This window comes from Saccoglossus kowalevskii, chromosome 20 (genome assembly GCF_978046115.1).
Source record: "Saccoglossus kowalevskii chromosome 20, keSacKowa6.1, whole genome shotgun sequence".
In the NCBI taxonomy this organism is placed as follows: domain Eukaryota; kingdom Metazoa; phylum Hemichordata; class Enteropneusta; family Harrimaniidae; genus Saccoglossus; species Saccoglossus kowalevskii.
The window spans coordinates 4,352,389-4,361,456 of record NC_140660.1 but is presented as its reverse complement, the minus strand read 5'-3'; the positions used below and the strand labels follow the sequence as shown (position 1 = coordinate 4,361,456).

Sequence of the window (9,068 nt, the reverse complement as noted above, 5' to 3'; positions counted from 1 at the left end):
TTATGAATCTCCGACAAAATGCGCGAGATATATGGGTCTCATAAAACAAAGATGGCGACTTTGACTGTTTCGTAGATCAACGAGTACAAACTGAGACGTTCCTAAAAGTTAATTAGGTATTTTCGTGTGATTGGAAGGTATCGAAGTCACCGGCGGTAATTAGTGCAAGGCGCGCCCAGGTCAAACCTCGTACTGATTTTATTAGAGATGCGCATCGTATTGTGGTTTAAATCAATTTTTATTAACGAAAATGTTGAACACGCGCAGCGCGACGACTTTCGCCCTTCAAGGAATATTAAAATATAATTAAGTTTTCTGCTCCCTGTCCAATAGTTAAACTAATACGAACTAAGATGGGTGTAATAATAATCACAAAATAGAGTACACAAATTTAGGATATATCGAGTTAAAAATTGCATGCATACATCAGAATTAAATCAGATTGAATCTGACCTCTGAACTATGCGGCTAAGTAAACAGTCGGTTTTGTAACCACTGTACCGCCACTCAGGTACTCTAGTGAGACATATTCTGTAGTCGCATTTATTATTGGCTGGTTTTCAATTTCGCTACTTTTGTTGAGAAGTAAAATCCGCTGAGTTAAATTCACGTGAACGCGTTAACTCATTTCCTCCAAGTTCATGAACCTAAAAACAGTGAAATTGCGTTGATTTTCGGATTGTTTAAATAAATTATTTGGCAAATCTTTACCACATCCGTCACCACACAAACATGTACGTATAATTTCAGTTTATGGACAGTTTACAGAGGGACTATGATCTGAAAACTTTCATCACACTGAACATTTCATTATTTCGTATTTTTAAAGGCTATTTATTTTAAAAGAACACTAAGACTTGAAATCAAGTCTAGTTGATAATGATCTGTTCATTCATTTCTATTAATTTCATAAACGTATGAATTTCTTATATAAAACATATTTAAAATGTTTTACTAATTTCAAATAACGGTTGAAAACAACCAGACCAATCACAAGGCGTTTAGGGATGGAGGTAATGTTTTAACAATATTTTATAAATTTCCATAAAAGCCGTTATTGCCTTGATGAAATTTACATCATTTACAATTTTGTCGTTTTTTTTTTAATTTTTAATATATTTCGACAAAACAAAAAACTAACATGCACACTGCATTTTTCACATATTCGTCAACTTGCCGTTATCATTGGATTATATCTTGTTGCTGGGCAACAGCGAATACGCCATCTACGACAACACCTCCCAGGTTTACTTCCGGTTGAAATGTAAACGAACCATCGTGTTGTAAGAATATTGAAACCGATAATATACTGCATGTTAGTCTTAGATAACTACCAATATCTTGAAATGACATATATATGAAGCTGCATTGCAATCGAGGAAATCGACATTACTTGAAAGTGGCGTGGCAGCTGATATCATCCAGTTGTCTGTACAGGAAGTGGAACACATCGGTGAGTTCTCATGTCATTTACCCAGTCCAGATCTGACAATTGTTTTACTGTAAGTCCAAAAAACTTATGTTGCCCTCAAGTCTGAAAATTGAAATTAGGTCGGTCAGATGTTTTTTTTAAATTCGTGAAAACTAAGGGTATCGTAAATAGCCGAGATATATGGGTAAAAAAAACGCGATCCGATATTTCATATTTTTCGGTCGTTCGTGAGGGCAACAAAACATTTTTGTTTGGCCTAATTATGGTTGGAGCTTTGATCGAATGTATTAAACTTCAACTGTATTACATGTGTAATTAATGAAAGCCCTGAACACACTGCCATTTTACTAGCTCTACGTATATCACTGTGTTAATCAGGGCGAACTAATGTACACCGTCACATTCACAGAACATTCCAGATACACTTTTAGAACATGCTGTGAACATTTTAAGAACACGTTTTCAGATCATGTAAAGAACATTCTAGGAACAAGTTCTCAGATCATGTTGAGAACATTCTAAGAACACACTCACAGAACATTCCGGATACAATTTTAGAACATGCTGTGTACATTTTAATAACATGTTTTCTGATCATATTGAGAACATTCTAAAAACACATTCACAGAACATTCCAGATACACTTTTAGAACATGTTGAGAACATTTTAAGAACACGTTTTCAAATCATGTTGAGAACATTCTAAAAACACATTCACAGAACATTCCAGATACACTTTGAGATCATATTGAGAACATTTTAAGAACATGTTTTCAGATCATGTTGAGAACATTTTAAGAACACATTCTCAGATCATGTGGAAAACATTTTAAGAACATGTTCTCAGATCATGTTGAGAACATTTTAAGAACACGTTCTCAGATCATGTTGAGAACATTTTAAGAACACATTCACAGAACAATCCAGATACACTTTTAGAACATGTTGAGAACATTTCAGAAACATGTACATAATGTTCCATAAACACATTCAAAACACTGGTGGTATAATTGAAAATTGTTATTACTTTCAGCCTTAACCACTCTTTGATAAAATAGAGCCTTCATGAATGGCAGAACTAAGGAAGCAGTTTGCTGGCAGTGGTAAATCCTAGAAATCATCTACCATAAATCCATTCAAATGTGGAGATTCACAGCAAACTGCTATGAATGATGGGAAAATAGTGGAAGAACTGACAGCTCAAGTCACTGAACATATAAGTCATATGAGAATGGAAGAACCAATCACATTGATTGACATGGATCACATGTTAAATCATGTGACACAGGAACATAGTAGGAACCAATCACAATTATTTGAATTGATCACATGATATTATTCAGTCACATGATGTGTCACATTTAGTAATCCTTGATTGGAAGATACCTACTTAGACCAAGACATGTTTTCTATCCCACGGACACAATGCTTACTCCTAACTAAGCACAAAATCTTATTTTAAGTCATCTACTGAAGCATTTTGCAATGTTTTGTTTAATTTGCTTATTTTTTTATTTCCATGTCAACAGCCTTTATCGTTGCATCCGGCTACATAGAATACTTTCACAACAGATTCAGTTCCCCCTCCAGGTTTTAATAGTGTGATAGGTTTTTGCTTGAATTCTGACATGTTTTTTGTATATATATTTGCACAGTTCTGATGACAGTCACTTTTAAGTGGAATTCATTATGCAATAAGTAAACATTTGCTATTTCAGCCTTCCCAGCATGCACTGTTCTGATGACAGTCACTTTTAGTGGAATTCATTATGAAATAAGTAAACATTTGTTGTTATGTAAGCCTTCCCAGCATGCACTGTTCTGATGACAGTCACTTTTAAGTGGAATTCTTTATGAAATAAGTAAACATTTGTTGTTATGTCAGCCTTCCCAGCATGCACAGTTCTGATGACAGTCACTTTTAAGTGGAATTCATTATGAAATAAGTAAATATTTGTTGTTATGTGAGCCTTCCCAGCATGCACAGTTCTGATGACAGTCACTTTTAAGTGGAATTCTTTATGAAATAAGTAAACATTTGTTGTTATGTCAGCCTTCCCAGCATGCACAGTTCTGATGACAATCACTTTTAAGTGGAATTCATTATGAAATAAGTAAACATTTGTTGTTATGTGAGCCTTCCCAGCATGCACTGTTCTGATGACAGTCACTTTTAAGTGGAATTCTTCAAAGCTTACTATTTACACCAGATGTATTTTTGTGAGAAACTTTTCAAGCCTTGCTTAAATACGATATGAAAAAAAAGACAATAATATCTTTGTGAAGGTTGACACTTTTTCTGAAAAGGAAACTAGAAATTCCTGTTTTTCCAACAGTCCAATTTTGTTGCATTTTCTTCATTAAACTTGACTAAACCGCAACCAATCTGGAGTTACATTTTAATTCAAACATAATGCACTTATATTAATTGAACTATATTTAAACAATAATAAATGACCCACCAAACCATTATTGGTTCTCAGGGAGTTCATTATTGTTATTATTTTGTACCGTTGTAAATGCTAGTCGATTTGTTGCCACTAAAAATCGGAAAATTTGGAGAAAAATCCACATTGAATAACTGGCCAGTGAATCTGAATAATTTGAAATGTCTTTCTGGATTTGTTTTTCACAATCTTATATGGCAAATAAGAAACTAAGAAAGAAACTAGTTTTAATTCATCAAATATTATTGTATATTCATTTACATTGCGAGTGAACGAGTGACTTACGTGTAGTGTGGAATAGCATAGTAGTGATTGCCTGAGCGAACAGCACACCGTGACCCGTATGCCGTATCAGGCTTCGTCGCAGTCTTGCATTTCTGGCTTGCACAACGCTATGCTAGATCGCCGCCGTTGACCGACTTGATCGACTGTGCGTAGGGGTGGGCACACAGGGTTCATGTACGTAGTCTAATCATTGCCCCATCTCATGAGTGTTTTCCAACCATCAATGTAGATGTTATTGACAACTGTACAGGAGGCGGGGGATTTGACAAATACTTTGAAGGCAAACGAAACTTACAGGCGTAGAGCGCGAATGAACATGACCGGGAAGCTAGTGGGTGTTAGCCATCCGAGAAGGAGAACCAACAGTGATTTTAATCTCACTGTATAAATAAACAGATACACACCTGAGAACACGGATACTTCCATTTATTTATGCAAACTGTGCCGGACCGTTACATTTACTGTGAGTCAACACCGAGAAAATACAATTCACGTCGGTCTTTTGTCGATCTCGTTTCGCAAATTGTGTAGTACTACTCACTACAAAAGAGAACAAATTCATCTCTCTTCTCGTAGACATGCCCTAACTTCGTTTATCGCATTTGCTAGAATAAATCACCCTTGCTTAAGCTCACTTCATCAACACGATAGGGCGAACTAGTTGGGAGGCCACCAGGACAGCAGCATGACCAGTTGAGGAATCTAGAAGCGCGCGTACTGGATGGAACGCTTCTATCGAACGCGTTTTAGCGTACTTAGCAGACGACGATGACCTCACAAAACTGTCTGATTTCGATGTTGAAATCCGCTGTTATACGCAATGGACCGTTTTATTTGATGCCGATTTTAGTACTAAATATCCAACGATTTCTCTTCTTTTTCAATAGTTTCTCCTTTATTCATTTTTGAAAACAACATTGTATTCATATCCATGGCACAGGGTCTTGATGCGCAATAATGAGATACATTATCGCGAATAATCTGTTGCAATGACGTCATAAAATCCACTTGTCTTGATAATGCTAAGTTAATCCAATGCATGTTGTCTCTTTGTTTATGAATGGTCACGTGGTTTGAACATTATTTCTTTGAAACAGAAAATAGTCTCATATTAATGGTCAAATTTGTCCTTGTTGCATTTCTGCTAGAAAATAATTCTGACCAGTCACGTGATATTTTGCACCTAGGGTATATGAAAAATATAGAATAATTTTGATCAGTCACGTGGTTTGGCCTTCATCTGGCTCCTGGCAAAATTACTACAAACACAGATGTTTTTCCTGATCAACTTTCTTGTATACTAAAAAAAAAATTTGATCAGTCAGGATTTGAACTGTAATTTTGCTTTCCTTTGAATATGACATGGATTGGTTACGTGGTTTGGGCCCATGGCAGAGGTCATCTGATAACATCAATACATGTAACATTGTAGAGAGATGCAATTTGTGATATTGTTTAAAAATGAAAAAGAGGTGTGCATAGCTGTAATATCTGAAACACTGTTACAGATCAGTCCATGCAAACACAAATCTCAGGTGGGAAAAACAATTATATTTTACAAATAACTATAAAATATTTTTGCGCTATTCTGACATTTAACTCCTTTCTTTGTGTATTTGATGTCTTCACTTGAATAAAGTTCTACAGTTAATACCACCACCACCTCAGCCCTTATTCAGTATTTTCTATGCGAAATACAGCTACCCAAATAAAGTATATATATTCTGAAAGCTTGAATATCGGGGGAATACAATTGACCATATTGCGTGCCCAATGTTACCGAATTGGTCCCGTAACACTGTTTTTAGCTAAACCGCCGAAATATTGATAATCCCGCGCTATCTTGAAAACTCTGTGAAATATCCGTGTGAACTGTTTTCTAAAAGTGCGACTAGAAATTTGTATCGGGTATTATCTTTTTACCATATGTCCATGCTATTTCCCGAGCAATTATTGAATCTTGTCTTGACACCTTTCAGGAATTCTTTTTCATGCAAAAAAAGAAAGATGTGACTAAATCTAGACACACTTCTTTAGATTATGTCCTCAAATATCCGGTGTAGAAATTTCAAAACGCTGACGCGAACGCAGAAGATTTGAGGGCGGGACAAAGGAGTTGTCTCAGGTCGCACTACCAAGTGGAAAAAAATGACAAAAACATGTTTGTGATCGGGCTTTATAGTGCTACTGTAAAAAAATAATTTAGCTGGAATTGATATTCGCTGAAAAGATTTTTTGTTGTTGTATGGAATTTAGTTTTCACTGATTTCTGACCAGTTGAATGCAAAATATAGGAAAAAGGGTATATTCACTGGATTTTATTTTCACTTTCCTTCAGCGAAAATTAATTCCAAGCGAAAAGTATTTTTCAGCGTATGAAAGGGGACCGGCCGAGAAGTACGTACCGGTAAAGTCGCGACTTGACACACCATCGTTCCCTAGAGTCAGGCCGCCGTCACCCTCTCCATCGCAATACTGTAAAGGGGGTAATTATTCACTGGGTTTTAATTTAGCTTATTTCGCTGACTGGAAAAATGCGCTAAATTAAAACCCAGTGAATATGTAAAATTTAGCATAGAACACATTATCTAAATGACGAAACTGTGAATTTAAAACCCACTGAATATGCCTGAAATGGTAAATCAGTGAAATTTAAACCCAGTGAAAATTAGTCATTTTACAGTAATTGACGGACAGTAGGTGTTGTCTCCTCTAGCCATTTAACGGCCAATTAAATACACAATTCAACGTTATTTTAGTTCTTTTACTTCAGAACTGACAGCAAAATACAACCGAATTTTTGGGAGCCATCAAAATACCCGCTTCGCCAAAATCGCGACTCACTGACGTGCGACTTAGCGAGAGGACACTGTTTATGCGTTACTGGTGGTGCACATGTGCGTGGGACTGCAGTTTGCAAGATAGCCATCACATTTGCATAATCTAAATTGCCAAAAAGCTAACTGACAAGTTTCAACAAACTTTAGGAACACAAGTGGTTCGCGCCATTTTTCAGACAATACGTATTTGGTTTCAGCATTCATGAAATTATTGGCCTTGATTTAGTTAATAGTGAAATATGAAAAATGTATGCTACGTTTGGTATAGCCGTAGTTTGTTCCGGATAGGGCTTCGTACCACAGTCCCTCTAAAGTCGTCCAGTCGTCTAAAATAATAGACGTATCGTCCTATTAGGAACCCCTTAAGCTCATTGACTGTCGTTGAACTGGTATTGGTAGCAGTGTGGTGACCTTGACATTCAGAACACCCGTACGTATATTTATTTGCAGTACAGTACATCAAAGGGGACCGACCGAGAAGTAGTAATGTCACGACTTGACATCCCCGTAGGGCCAACGTCACTCTTGGTATCTCAGTAAGTCATCCAAATACTAACAACTTAGCTGATTAATATTAATTATTAATAGGAGTTCATCACATCCCTCACCTTTGGCTCGCCGAAAATATCGCTTTAAAGTTTATACTCAAACAAAAGTAAAAAAAAAAATTACAGAAATTACATCTAAATTGACAGTTATTATTTACTTTGGCAATTAGTCCAAACACAAGTAATTCTTATATTTACGTGCGTTTTCCAACCATATGTTATAAATGGTATGTCCGTTTCCTGTACAGCACGAAACTGAACAAACTTTAGGAACGCATGAATATACATTTGGTTTCATCCTTTACGAAATTATTGGCTTGATTCAGTTTATAGTGAAATATGAAAAGGGCAGGGAGCTGTAAAAAGGTATGCTACGTTTGGTATAGCCGTAGTTCTGTGACGCTTTGTTCTGGGTAGGGCTTCGTCCGACAGTCACTCTAAAGAGAAACTGTGGTCTTACTCGGTAGCGTCGATGTACAGACTGGACCCTAACGCCATTGGCTCGACAGAAAGTTGTACTTGTTAGGTATTCCACTCAAGAATGATGAAATGGCACTGTCTCCTGTTTTTAGCCCCGCTGTCGACTTTGTCGAGCGGAGCTTATCATATGAGGTGTATGAGTGATTGTCCGTCGAAGTCCGTCTTCCGTCGGCGTCCGTCGTTCATCGTCGTCCGTGTCAATGTTTTACGTTTTCGACTTCTCCTTGAAAACCACAAGCCTGAATGCTTTGATACTTGGTGTATATGTACCTTGGGTATGCCTCGCTCAAATTTGTTCATTTCATGATGATATCTTCAATTCTCTAATTTTGATGAATACTTTTGTCATTTTCAGTAAAAAGTGATATTTTCGACTTCTTGTTAAAAACCGCAAGTGCAATTGCTTTGATATTACATATATGGGTATTACATGTGAACCTCTCTCAGATTTGTTCATTTCGTGATGATATCTTCAATTCTTTAATTTTGGTGAATATTTTTGTCATTTTTGGCAAAAAGTGATATTTTCTACTTCTTGTTGAAAACTGTAATTCTGATTGCTTTGATATTACATATATAGGTACTACATGTGGACCTCTCTCAGATTTGGTTATTTCGTGATGATATCCTCAATTCTCTAATTTTGATGAATATTTTTGTAATTTTTGCTAAAAGTGATATTTTCGACTTCTTGTTGTAAACGGCATGTACGATTGCTTTGATACTATACATATTGTTCATTTTCTAATGATATTTTCAGTTCTTTAATTGTAATGTTCATTGCTAACAGCGGAGCTATCTCAGTCGACAGGCTGCTTGTCTAGCATTCACATACCAATTCTTACTGATTTGTTAAAAGCTAGAAGCATGGCGACTAGTGGAACTATTGAATAGATGTTTATCTTTTAAATTCCGGGGTTTCCAAAACAGTCCTTGTGATAGTGGACTCTTCCATTTTCACAGGGAGCACAAGTTTATGAATCTCGCGATTTGTATTTTAACAACAACTTGACATACAAATCCTTTTTATTTAATA

General features: G+C 36.2%; 1 long non-coding RNA gene across 1 annotated transcript; it reads left to right on the top strand.

Moving 5' to 3' along the window:
- The first annotated feature begins 1,241 nt into the window (after positions 1-1,241).
- LOC146729924 (uncharacterized) lies at positions 1,242-2,549 on the top strand. The gene is made up of 2 exons (XR_014927783.1): positions 1,242-1,453; positions 2,466-2,549. It is a non-coding gene; the product is annotated as an uncharacterized LOC146729924 (long non-coding RNA).
- Positions 2,550-9,068: the final 6,519 nt, after the last annotated feature.